This window comes from Oryctolagus cuniculus, chromosome 7, assembly GCF_051225735.1.
Source record: "Oryctolagus cuniculus isolate XC-2025 breed Fujian yellow rabbit chromosome 7, ASM5122573v1, whole genome shotgun sequence".
In the NCBI taxonomy this organism is placed as follows: Eukaryota; Metazoa; Chordata; class Mammalia; order Lagomorpha; family Leporidae; genus Oryctolagus; species Oryctolagus cuniculus.
Window position 1 is genome coordinate 33,596,662 of NC_142873.1, and position 13,914 is coordinate 33,610,575.

A 13,914-nucleotide genomic window follows, 5' to 3' on the forward strand; every position below is an offset into this window, starting at 1 on the left:
CCAAAGACTATCTGAGAGATCTGAAGATTCCAGAAGGTTCTATGAAGCTCATCTTTTGGTAAATTATAGCATCTTGTTCTCTTTGTGATGTTAACAAGGTAAGAACAAAGGCAATGCTAGATTTAGGCTTAGTACAATAACAGCACTCTCAAAGGAGCAAAACTATTGCTGTGGAGGTGGATAAATAAGTGGTCAGTGTCTTCCCTCTGATATTCTGCTGGCAACACTGGCCTCATGGATGTAGAGTCAACTCACTTTGCCAGGTATAATCCTGATCTCTTTGGACAGGCTAAGCACGGGAGAGAGTAGGAACACTGATGACCATAAGACGGTGTGCTCCATATTATGCTAGAGGAATGTGTAAGAGGCTATGAGAGCCCAGAGAAAGGACATACAAATGAGGCCAGGTTAGGTAGGTAGGTAGGGAGGTGCTAGTGCTTAGACTTGGAAGAGAGGCAGGAAAAGATTTTGTTGACCATCAGAGCTAGAATCAAGAAAGAGTGGAGGAAATTTCGAAGGGGAACTTTCTAAAATAAAGTTATTTTACAAGAAGAAGCCTTGGGAAATCAAGGAGATTTAATTACAACTGCCTCACGAGCAGGATTTGAAAAGGAGTGGGAGGCTCATAGAAACTTTAATTGCTGAGAAAAGTTAAGAGGAGAAATATGACAGAGGTAATGGGTCTGTCTGTATGTCATGTCTGATTTGTCATTTTTCTAGACAGGCACCCTGCCTCCTGCTTTCTTCTAGGTTGTTGGGGGGGTGGGGGTCCTTCAGCTGCTAAGGTGAAGACACCATTCAGGATGCAGAACTGGGACCTGGAAGTACTCCTTATTCCTTTTATGGAAGAAAAGGTCGGTCTAAGATTCCCTCTCTGTTGAGAATAATAAGCATTTGTTCAGCCATAACAATGTGTGAGATGCCTGAAAGAGCCCTGAATCAAGCTAAATAATTCCTTCCTTCCTTTAGAGAATAAAAAAAAAAAAACAAAACAGCTTGTCTGGTTTCTCTTCCAAATTATTCTTGTGGCTTTCCATTCCTTTGGAAAATCCAGGCGAATGCTTTTATAGACTGGGCCCACATTCACAGAGGGTGTCCTTGTGTGCATTAAACTGGGTCTTTAAGATGAATGCCGCGAGCAGGAAAACTTGATAGATGATGCAGCATTACGAGCTTTTAGCACGTCAGAGGGGCTGCGTGTTGAAGGCATCTGGAGAAATTGCAGCTCGCAGCATGATCAGCACATGACTGACAGATGCCGCCACAGAGAAGTGTGGGACTGCTCCTAACTTCCCGGGTTGTCTGCAGAGGGGTTAAGAATGACAGCTTTCCTAGCCGTTTGGGGTTTGGGTACAGAGGTGCTAGAGGGACTGTGTCTGTTTGTACAGATAAAGGAGAAGCAATGTGACTGAGGGAAGAAGAGGTTTTATACGCAGGTAGAATGAGAGACTAGACCATCCCCAGGGCCCTATCCAACTCACATTTTGATCTCTGGAACAGGATTTAATGAGATTTTTTACAAACTCTAATTCTCATTGGTGAACCCCAACTCCACCTGACCTCTGAACTTTAATGGTTTACATTTGTATGGTACTTTACTGCCTAATCTTACAGACTATGGATTGTTATGTGTTGTCAAAATAATGCTTTGATTGTGGGTGTTGTAGTGCAGTGGGTTAAGCTGCTGTTTGCAACACCTTAAATATCCTCTCAGAGCTCCTGGTTCAAGTTGCAGCTGCCCTGACTTACTTACTTTATTTATTTATTTATTTGACAGGCAGAGTTGGACAGTGAGAGAGAGAGACAGAGAGAAAGGTCTTCTTTCCATTGGTTCACCCCCCAAATGGCTGCTACACTGATCCAAAGCCAGGAGCCAGGTACTTCCTCCTGGTCTCCCATGCGGGTGTAGGGCCCAAACACTTGGGCCATCCTCCACTGCCTTCCCAGGCCACAGCAGAGAGCTGGACTAGAAGAGGAGCAACCGGGACAGAATCCGGTGCCCTGACCGGGACTAGAACCTGGGGTACCGGCACCACAGGCAGAGGATTAGCCTAGTGAGCCGTGGTGCCAGCCTGCCCTGCTTTCTGATCCATCTTCCCACTAATGTGCCTGGGAGGCAGCAGGTGACGGCTCGAGTAGTTGCGTCCCTTCTAACCAGGTAGAGGCCTGGATGGAATTCTGGCCTCTTGGCTTTTGCCTGGTCCAGTCCTGGCTATTGTGGGCATTTGAGGAGTGAACAAGTAGATGGAAGATATCACACATTCTCTCTTTCTGTTTCTCCCTTTCTCCCTCTGTCATCCTTTCAAATTAATTAATTAAGTAATTAAAAACAATGCATGGTCAGTGCAGACAATGATGTGTTCATTGATCACACATCTAGAAGTTTGCTGGGTGCTCTGCTGATCTTGGTTAGGCTTGTGCTCCTATCTGTGGGTTGGTTTGCCTGAGATGACTTGAATGACTCAGCTCTGATCTGTGTGTGTCTTACCTTCCATCAGGCTAACCCAGGCATGTTCTCAAGGTGATGAAAGAGATGACAGAAGAGTCCCAAGAGAAGCAGCAGAAACATGCAAAGCCTCAGATATTAACCTAAACAAGTAACATGAGTGAATTCAGTATTGGGCACGGGAAATGTACTCCACTACTTTTGCTAAAGGAGTTTGGTCACTTAGCAAAGAGTGTAGATGCAGAGAAGGGAAAATAATTGGTACAACTATAGCAATCTACCACACACTTCTATTGCTTTAAAAGCTACATAACAAAAAGACAGATACTGCCTCATTTAATCTTTATAGTATCATCTTTACTCTTTAAGACTGGTTGGGCACTGTGGCAGAGTGGGCTAAACCTCCGCCTGCGGTGCTGGCATCCCATATGGGTGCTGGTTCATATCCAGGCTTCTCCTCTTCTGATTCAGCTCTGTGCTATGTCCTTTGAAAGCAGTAGAAAACGGCCCAAGTCCTTGGGGCCCTGCACCTGCATGGGAGACCCAGAAGAAACTCCAGGCTCCTGGCTTCAGGCTGGTCCATCTGTAGCCATTGTGGCCATTTGAAGAGTGAACCAGCGGATGGAAGACTTTTCCCTCTGTCTCTCCTCTCTCCGTTTGTAACTCTACCTCTCAAATAAATAGATAAATCTTTTAAAAAAAAGAGACTGATACTATTATCTTCCCTTTAATTGCTTTAAAAGCTAGATAATAAAAAGACAAGAAGCATCTCTAAGTTTGCATGATTTGTCAGTAGCATTTTCTGTTACAAATGAATGGAATGTTCTTAACTTTTAAAAAGTATTTATTTATTTATTTGAAATTCAGAGTTAGAGACAGAGAGGGAGAGAAAGAGGGAGAGAAAGAGGGAGAGAAAGAGGGAGAGGGAGAGGGAGAGGGAGAGGGAGAGGGAGAGGGAGAGGGAGATGTTTCAATCATTGATTCACTCCCGAGATGGGCCAGGCTGAAGCCAGGAGCTAGGAACCAGGAGCTTCTTCCAGGTCTCCCATATGGATAGCAGGGGCCCAAACACTTGGGCAATTTTGTGTTACTTTTCCCATACCGTTAGCAGGGAGCTGAATCAGAAGTGGAACAGCTGAGACATGAGCCAATGCCCATAAGGGATGATTGCTTTGCAGGGAGTGGCTTTGCAGGAAGTGACTTTACCTGCTACACCACAATACCATTCCCTAGAATGTTCTTAATTAAGGGCATGAATCTCAGGAATTTTGTCGTGGACTCTCTAGAGGTGTATTAATGAAGTCTATAGCCTTAAATGTTGTGTGAGTTGGAAAATACACAAACTTTTACTTATCTGTTCCTTTTTAAAATATTTTATTTATTTATTTATTTATTTGAAAGGCAGAATTACAGAAAGACAGAGGCAGAGAGAGAGAGAGAGAAAGAGAGAGAGGTTTTCCATCCACTGGTTCACTCCCCAAATAGCCCCAACAGTCGAAGCTGGGCCAATCCGAAGCCAGGAGCTTCTTCCAGGTCTCCCATGGGGATGCAGGGGTCCAAGGCCATCTTCTACTGCTTTCCCAGGCCATAGCAGAGATCTGGATCAGAAGTGGACTAGCTGGGGTTAGAACTGGTACCCATATGGGATTCTGGCACTGCAGGCGGCAGCTTAAATTGCTATGCCACAATGCTGGCCCCTACTTATCTGTTCTTAATCTGTTTAAATTCCCAGATACCTATAAATTATAATATTTTCCCATAATAATATATCTAAAGAATTCACTCATAATCAGAAAGTTATTTTACTTTTTAGTTTTAATTAATTAATTAAATTTATCTGAAAAACAGAGAGAGGAGGAGAGAGAAAAATTTGATATCCAACTGGTCCACTTCCCAAATGCCCATAGTAGCCAGGACTGAGCCAAGGCACAGACAGGAGCTTGGAGCTCAGTCTAGGTCTCCCATCTGAGTGGCAGTGACCCAAGTACTTGAGCCATCACGTGATGCCTTCCCAGGGTGCACATTAGCAGGAAATTTTATAAGTAGAGCCAGGGCCGGCGGCGCTGTGGTGTAGTGGGTAAAGCTGCTGCCTGCAGTGCAGGCATCCCATATGGGCACCAGTTCAAGTCCTAGCTGCTCCATTTCCCATCTAGCTCTCTGTTACGGCCTGGGAAAGCAGTAGAAGATGGCCCAAGTACTTAGGCCCCTGCACCCACATGGGAGACCTGGAAAAAGCTCCTGGCTCCTGGTTTTGGATCAGCCCAGCTCTGGCCATGCCTTCCATTTGGGGAGTGAACCAGCAGATGGAAGACCTCTCTCTCTGCCTCTCCTTTTCTCTCTGTGTAACTCTGGTTTTCAAATATATATATAAAATATATATATATAAAAGTCGAGCCAGGACATGAACCCCATCATAAGCAGTATCTTAACTGCTGTCTTAAATATCTGCCCCAATTATTTTGCTTTTTGATTAGATAGTTACTTAGTGCAATTGTCAGAGTAGGCTAGCTGTGTCCCTAAGTACCCTAAATTTTTAGTGATATAGAATAATAAAAGTTTATTTCTTGTTCATATTGGCCAGAACTCATACACGTGACTACACTTATACGCAAAGGAGGCTGGAAAATATAGTTTAGCTGTGTGAAGAATATTGGCAAAAATTTAGCAATATCCAAAAGAATGGATCATAGCATAGGTATATTTTTTTTTGACAGGCAGAGTGGACAGTGAGAGAGAGAGACAGAGAGAAAGGTCTTCCTTGCCGTTGGTTCACCCTCCAATGGCCGCTGCGGCCGGCGTGCTGATCCGATGGCAGGAGCCAGGTGCTTCTCCTGGTCTCCCATGGGGTGCAGGGCCCAAGCACTTGGGCCATCCTCCACTGCACTCCCTGGCCACAGCAGAGAGCTAGCCTGGAAGAGGGGCAACCGGGACAGAATCCGGCGCCCCGACTGGGACTAGAACCCGGTGTGCCGGTGCCGCTAGGAGGAGGATTAGCCTGTTGAGCCATGGCGCCGGCTATAGGTATGTTTTGTAAGGAGATTATTTCATATGGATTATACAGGGTAAAGGAAAATGGAAGAGAAGAGTTCATCTAATCTGCATCCAAGTAAATGTATAGAACCCAAGTTCCAAGACATGCACAATGTACTCTACTGAGTAGGCAGAATGACCGTTATGAACTAAGAATTAAAGAATATAAATCTGATTATATTACTCCTATGATTACAAGCATCAATGTTTACCCTAAGAACAAATGATTAGTGTGGGTTACACAATTTTCCAAGATATGCTCCCCGTCTGTCTGTCTGTCCCTATCTACTGCACCTTTCCATTTAATTTTTATTATCTATATGGGTATTTTTAATTTGCTGGAGATGTGAAAATATGTTTTCATCTTTAGAATATAATGCTGTTTCTTCCATCTCCTGGTTCCTCTCCTTTGAAACACTCATTAATCTTTCTTTCTGTAACTAAGACTCATTCTTTTTTCTCAGCCTAAAAGTTATACTCTGACAGTCAAAGTCCAAAATTAAGACAATAAACAAAAAAAATCACTAATCCTCCACCTACGGTGCTGGCACCCTGGATTCTGTCCCGGTTGCTCCTCTTCCAGGCCAGCTCTCTGCTGTGACCCGGGAGTGCAGTGGAGGATGGCCCAAGTGCTTGGGCCCTGCACCCATGTGGGAGACCAGGAGAAGCACTTGGCTCCTTGCTTCGGATTGGCACAGTGCGCCGGCTGCAGAGCGCCAGCCACAGCGGCCATTGTGGGGTGAACCAATGGAAAAAAGAAGACCTTTCTCTCTGTCTCTCTCTCTCACTGTCCACTCTGCCTGTCAAAAAAGAAAAAAAGAAAAAAACTCTAAGAAACTCAGAGCATATCAAGCAGGATAAATACTAAAACTCAGTCAAACATATGCTTAGGCATATTATTCAAATCACAGGAAATCAAAGACAAGAAATTTTCTAGAAGTTAGCTGGGGTGGGGAGTGGGAAAAAGAAGCACCACATTTAGATGGACAAAGATAACAGGAACAGCTGATTTTTTTTGCCAGAAACTATGCAAGCCAAAGGTGATGGAGTGATATTCTTAAAGAGCGAAATGAAAAATTGTCAGTCCAGAATCCTATACTCAGAAAAAAAAAAATCTTTCAAAAATTAGAGAGAAACACAGACTTGTCGGAGTAGAGACAAAAACTGAAAGAATTTATTTCCAGCAGGCTGCACTGCAAGAAATGGTAAAGGAGTTCTTCAGGCAGACAAAAATGATAACAGAAAGCATCTTAAATCTGTACAAAGAATGAATAACACTGATATTGAAGAGATTAATATAAATTTAAGTGCATCATTTCTTCAAGAGATGTTTTGTTATGTTTTTTCCTCTCCTTTTGAAATTCTATTACACACATTATAGACTGATATTGCCCCACAGCTCTTAAATGCTCTGCTCTGGGTTCTTTTGTTTGTTTACTCTTTTTTTTTCTTTGGGTTTCAGTTTGGGTAATTTCTATTGGTATAGTTCCAAATTCAGTTATTTTATCAAGTTGACCAATGAGCCCACTGAGATCACTCAAACTCTACTGTTGTTTTTTTTTTTTTTAATTTAAAAAAATTTTTTTGACAGGCAGAGTGGACAGTGAGAGAGACAGAGAGAAAGGTCTTCCTTTTGCTGGTGGTTCACCCTCCAATGGCCACCGCGGCTGGTGCACTGCAGCTGGCACACCGCGCTGATCCGAAGGCAGGAGCCAGGTGCTTCTCCTGGTCTCCCATGGGGTGCAGGGCCCAAGCACTTGGGCCATCCTCCACCTCACTCCTGGGCCACATCAGAGAGCTGGACTGGAAGAGGGGCAACCGGGACAGAATCTGGCACCCCGACTGGGACTAGAACCTGGTGTGCTGGCGCCACAGGCGGAGGATTAGCCTATTGAGCTTTGGCACCAGCCTACTGCTGTGTTTTTTATTTCCATTTGATTCTTTCTATGGTTTCCATTTTATGTGGCAATTACCCTTCTACTTATCCATATTACCTACCTTTTCAACTAGAGCATTCAAACATAACAAAAATTATGTTAAATTCTCTTTTTGATAGTTCTGACATCTGTGTCATAGCAGAGTCTGGTTGGTAGTATTTTTGTTGTTTTTTCTTGTTTCCTTGTTTATCTTTTAAGTTTTTGAGGAAAGCCATCCATCTATGTAGGGTGACAGAGCCTAAATTAAATAGTTGTTATGCCTCAAAATGGGCATGCTTTTTCTCATTCTGGACATTTAATGTGGGGGGATGAGTCCACCTACTTAGGGGTTGGACCAGTTGGAGATTTTGTTGTTCCTATGGTTATCCTCGGCACATCACAGTTCTCAAATTCCTCTTGTAGATCTGTGTACAAGGGCTGGTTTGCTAGAGTTTTCTTGAGCGTCTGCTCTACCCTCTGCTTTGGGCCTTTCATTTGTCTTGTTGTGCCTCAGTCAGAGCTTCTCTCCATGCCTTGGTGCCTCTCTCAGCAGAAGATGCTGTCACTTGTTACCCAATGTTTGTTAGCCTGGTGGGAGAGGATGGGGGAAGCATTCTTTAAGTCTAAGTCATAGGCAGGTGTTTTGTCTCAGTGTTAGGAGTGGGGCTTTCTCAGCAGTCGTCTTTTACCTCAGCCTGGGGCCCAGCACCTGTTCCTGCTCCTTGCATGGTTACAGAATTTGCCTCCCCTCCAACTTCACTTCTCCCAGCTGCAATGGCTTTTTCACCCGTGCCTTAAGATCGACAGGTTTGTCGATCATTTTAAGGCTTTTTCTCTGTAGGAGAGATTTGAAAGGATGAAGATCTGGATATGGCTTAATGTGTTTGCTACAGTGGCCGCTGTTTCTTTCTCCGGGGTCTACAGTGCATGGAATGCTTTTGGCAGACTCCTGTCCTTCTTCCAATCTTTTGTGTGTACCCAGTGAGGCTGGTGGAAAAGTGTCTGTGAGAGGGTGTAACTTCTTAGCCCGTGTTCCCTGGGCTTTGATGCTGTCTTGCTGGTCTAAACTTAACCTTTATAGCAATTTGTTAAAAACATTTGAGTTGGGCCGGTGCTGTGGCTCACTTGGGTAATCCTCTGCCTGTGGCACCGGCATCCCATATGGGCACCAAGTTCTAGTCTCAGCTGCTCTTCTTCCAGTCCGGCTCTCTGCTGTGGCCTGGGAAGGCAGTGGAGGATGGCACAAGTGCTTGAGCCCCTGCACCCACGTGGGAGACCTGGAAGAAGCACCTGGCTCCTGGCTTTGGATGGGTGCAGCGCCGGCCATAGCGGTCATTTGGGCAGTGAACCAATGGAAGGAAGACCTTTCTCTCTCTCTCTCTCTCACTGTCCATAACTCTACCTGTCAAATAAGAAAAAATTCAAGTTGAGTTATTCTTACCCAGGCACAGAGCTATCTGCCCCTGTAATTAAGAGCTCACGTGTGTCTTTTTTGGGGGGTGCCTGTGTTTCCTTTGATTTTAGGTTCCCTGGTTGCTCTTCAGCATTAGCTCTCTGATAGTTTCAAATAAATTTCATTTGCAGATTGTCCAAATTTTGGGGATTATTTTTCTTTTCTTTTTGGTATAAGGATAGGAGCAATGTTCTTTCTATTTTTATACATTGTAAGTGGGAAACCAACACATTATTCTTAAAACATTGTAGTCATGGCCAGTTTATGAGTTTAGAACAGTATTTCTTGTGTTATCTCTACCATCTGCAATCAGAATGGTAGGTTTATTAAAAAATCATAATTCTGAAGCCACTCCAGATTCATCAACCTGAAAGTCTAGGAGGTGTTCGTATGTTCAAGTTCAAGAGGTGATTCTTATGGATTTTAAGGTTTGAGAATTGCTGGTGGGGTCAGGGCTCAGAAAGCTATCCCGAGGTAGGGCCCTTTGCACAGGGAGGACTTGGAGCTGAAGGTGATTGGAAGTCTTCAGAGGGAGGACTTCCTGATCTTCTCCCATCCTCCTATCTTTCACCCTTCCTTCTGCCTGAAAGTGAATCCTAGAAGCTGGAATTCTACTTCCCTGTGGTGGATCATAGAAACCAAAACCCCTCTCCCCAAGCAAGTCGTAAAACCTTAACAGATCATTCTCTGTTTCCCTTGAAGATTCTCCTGGGACAGGCGTTCTGCCCTGTACCTGGGGAAGAGAATGTGACACAGAGATGCCAAGAAAACTATGAACAAATAGGTCTCCCTGTGTTCCCTCTCCAGTCTATTATCATTATACCGAACTATTTTGCCCAGTCACTTGCTCCTTGGTTGTCCATTCCTCATCAGACTTAAGCATAAAAATAGAGGTTTCCCTGATCTTTGGGTCTTCATTTCTGAAGGCTCCTATGACACACAAAACTTTGATATTAAAATACACTTATTACACTTTTCTCTTGTTAACCTATCTTTTGCTAAAGAAGTGTTGACCCTTGTGGTTGGTGATCAGAAATACATTAACATTCTTTTTGCCTCTGCAACAGAAAATATTTATTAGCACTTAAGATGCAACAATGTAGGGGAAACAAAAAATTATTACTATTTTTTTACTCCTTTAGGGTCTTTGGCTGTCCCATGAATTAAATTGACATCAGAGGCTGGTGATGTGGTGCAGTGGGTTAAAGCCCTGGCCTACAGTGCCGGCATCCCATACAGGTGCTCTACTTCCAAACCAGCTCTCTGCTATGGCCTGGGAAAGCAGTAGAAGATAGACCCTGCACCCGTGTGGGAGACCTGGAAGAAGCTCCTGGCTCCTGGCTTCAGATCAGCTCAACTCTGGCTGTTGCAGTTATTTGGGGAGTGAACCAGCAGATGGAAGACCTCTTCTTTTTCTCTCTCTGGCTCTACTTCTTTCTGTAACTCAATCTTTCAAATAAATAATGTAAATCTTATTTTATTTTATTTTATTTTATTTTATTTTTGACAGGCAGAGTGGACAGTGAGAGAGAGAGAGAGAGACAGAGAGACAGAGAGAAAGGTCTTCCTTTACCGTTGGTTCATCCTCCAATGGCTGCTGCGGCTGGTGCGCTGCGGCCGGCGCACCGCGCCAATCCGAAGCCAGGAGGCAGGTGCTTCCTCCTGGTCTCCCATGTGGGTGCAGGGCCCAAGCACTTGGGCCATCCTCCACTGCACTCCCGGGCCACAGCAGAGAGCTGGACTGGAAGAGGGGCAACCAGGACAGAATCCGGCGCCCTCACCGGGACTAGAACCCTGGTGTGTCGGCACCGCAGGTGGAGGATTAGCCTATTGAGCCATGGTGCTGGCCTAATGTAAATCTTAAAAAAATAAGTTGATGTCAAAAGGATTAAAAGAAAAAACATTTTCATAATGTATGAATGCATGGGAGTATCACAAAAATATGAGACTCAAAGAAATGGCTGGATGATTATGGTTTATATAGCAGCCTGAGCTACACAAAGTAATAAGGACTGGGGAGCAGGGTGGAGATAAGTTATGGGAAGATGAGGGGAGGAAATGTGTGATGAACAAAGCTAACCTTATTATGCAGAGAAGTTTCTTAGGTGATAAAATTTGTCTCTGGAGCAGCTCTGTTCCTGATACAAACGCTTTTACAAAAAGAAGTTCCCTTTATAGATGTAAATTTCCTTTACGAAAGGGCAATTTTTTCAGAGCTACTCCATGTCTGCAGTTTCTCAAAATAACCAGCTTAAAATACTATGCCATAGCAGCGTATTTTGGGGTGGTATATTTTGGTCTCCTGCGGTCAATATTTTGGGGTGACCCCTGACAACCAGACACTGCTGACAAAGACTATATTATTTAAATCTCATCACAAACCTATCACATAGGTGCCATTATCTCCCATTTTACCATTGATGCGACCGGATTTCAGAGATTCATTAAGTTGTTCAAGGTTACACGATGGCTCTGTGGCAGGGCCAGAATTTGAACTCAAGTGGTCTAATACCTTTTTAAAATGAGGAGATAATTTGCATACCACAAACTCCATCTTTTAAAGTGTATAATTCTCAGGGTTTTAGTATCACAAGGCTGTACACCCATCATCACTACCTAATTCCACATTTTATTTACATCACTTCAAAAAGAAACCATGGTACTTGTAAGTAGTCACTCTCTATTCCTCCCTCTCTCCAGTCTCTGGACTCCACTAATTTACTTTCTGTCTCTATGAAGTTCATTTCTATGAAGTTCTATTTAGGGCATTTCATGTAAATGCAAATATATAGTATGTGGCCTTTTGTGTCTGGCCAGAGACCTTAACCATGTTAAAAAATCAGAAATGAGAATTGCCTCTGTCTAGACAAAAGGACTTATGCCTTTAGGTTGCTTGTACAACCCAAGAAATCCATTCAGTTTCATGAAGACTTAGCACTTCCTATAAGCAAAGCTAGAGCTGGCACTCTGCTAGGACTGGTGCATATCAGAATTACCCACTGAATGCAATACAGGTAGATATCTGGGTTTCCCTCCTTGGAGAATCTGATACTAGGTCTTTTTTGACAGGCAGAGTGTACAGTGAGAGAGAGAGACAGAGAGAAAGCTCTTCCTACGCCGTTGGTTCACTCTCCAATGGCCACCGCGGCCGGTGCGCTACGGCCAGTGCACTGCGCTGATCTGAAGCCAGGAGCCGGGTGCTTATCCTGGTCTCCCATGGGGTGCAGGGCCCAAGCACTTGGGCCATCCTCCACTGCACTCCCTGGCCACAGCAGAGAGCTGGCCTAGAAGAGGGGCAACCAGGACAGAATCCGGCGCCCCGACCGGAACTAGAATCCGGTTTGCCGGCGCCACAAGGCAGAGGATTAGCCTATTGAGCCGCGGTGCCGGCTGATACTAGGTCTTAACCAGGGCTGAAATCCTATGTTTCTAGCAAGCATCTTTAGTTGGTGGTGACGTAACTGGTTAGGGACATCCAGAGAGACCTGTGCCCAGTTGACTAAGTCTAAGCGAAGTGGATTAACTGTCCCAATTAAGACCCAACTATGTGATGGAAGGAGACCCCCACCCTGTGCTCCACTGCATGTTTGTAAGAAGGCACCAGATCAAATGGGGTGGGCGGTATTTGTTATGCTGTTTAGTGAGATAGGAAAATGTATTGTATGTTTGACACATTTCCATCCTAAATGGTTAACATCTTCAGAAAAAAGCACTGAAGATAAAGAGGTAAGCCTTAATTTTCCAGAAAATTCACTGATGTGGAAAACTTCATTTCCTGACAACGCTGGTAAATCTGTGTTTTGCAGGGTGCTCCATATGTTGTCAGTGCTCATGAATTGTTTAGTTTTATTATCCTCATTAACGGGGATAATGGTTGCTTTTTAACAATCATGATCACCATCTGGAGCCTGAAACCGTAGTCTGAGGCTCAGGTAGACGGAGAGACCATCCTCACAGAGTCCCAGCCCAGTTATTTCCCCACTGCCCTAGCCCTGTGCCTGGCTGGCCCTAGGGTCACAAGAACCACAGGGATAGACAAAATGTTAGTGCTAGTTCAAAAGAAATAAAAAATTAAATGACAGAAACAAAGCAAAATGTTATGAAACTCAGAGTATAGGGATACAGATTCTAACTTTGCTGTTTAACCACATTTTTTTAAAATTTGACAGGTAGAGTTATAGACAGTGAGAGAGAGAGACAGACAGAGAAAAAGGTCTTCCTTCCATTGGTTCACTCCCCAAATGGCCACTACGGCTGGCGCTGTGCCGATCTGAAGCCAGGAGCCAGGTACCTCTCCTGGTCTCCCATGGGGTGCAGGACCCAAGCACTGGGGCCATCCTCCACTGCACTCCCGGACCACAGCAGAGAGCTGTTCTGGAAGAGGAGCAACCGGGACTAGAACCAGGCGCCCATATGGGATGCCGACACTGCAGGCGGAGTCTTTTTTTTTTTTTTTAAAGATTTCTTTATTTATTCAAAAGTCAGAGTTACACACAGAGAGGAGAGGCAGAGAGAGAGAGGTCTTCCATTCGAGGGTTCACTCCCCAATTGGCTGCAATGGCCAGAGCTGCGCCAATCTGAAGCCAGGAGCCAGGAGCTTCTTCCGGATCTCCCACATGGGTGCAGGGGCCTAAGGGCTTGGGCCATCTTCCACTGCTTTCCCAGGTCATAGCAGAGAGCTGGTTCGGAAGAGGAGCAGCCAGGTCTCGAACTGACACCCATATGGGATGCTGGCGCTTCAGGCCAGGGTGTTAACCCGATGCACCACAGCACCATCCCCCATATTCTTTTTGATTATTTTTTAAATATTTATTTATTTATTTGAAAGGCAGAGTTTCAGAGAGACAAAGGAGGAAAGACACACAGAGAGATCTTCCATCTCCTGGTTCACTACTCAAATGGCCACAACACCAGAATTGGGCTGATCCAAAGCCAGGAGCCAGGTGCAGGGGCCCAAGCACTCAGGCCATCTTCCACTGCTTTCCCAGGCATATTAACAGAGAGCTAGATTGGAAGTGGAGCAGGTGGGACTTGAACTGGCACCCAAATGTGATGCTGGCACTTCAGGC

At 44.6% G+C, this 13,914-nt stretch overlaps 1 long non-coding RNA gene across 8 annotated transcripts in view; it reads left to right on the plus strand.

Moving 5' to 3' along the window:
* The window catches only part of LOC149125399 (uncharacterized), an 85,807-nt gene that overhangs the window by 22,080 nt on the left and 49,813 nt on the right, over positions 1-13,914 (plus strand). For 2 of the 8 annotated variants that reach the window (XR_016210445.1, XR_016210448.1), the window contains exon 2: positions 2,499-2,597. The exons of the other annotated variants lie outside the window; for them this stretch is intronic. This is a non-coding gene — a long non-coding RNA (uncharacterized LOC149125399). The remainder of the gene's footprint in view (positions 1-2,498; positions 2,598-13,914) is intronic. 8 annotated transcript variants of the gene reach the window in all.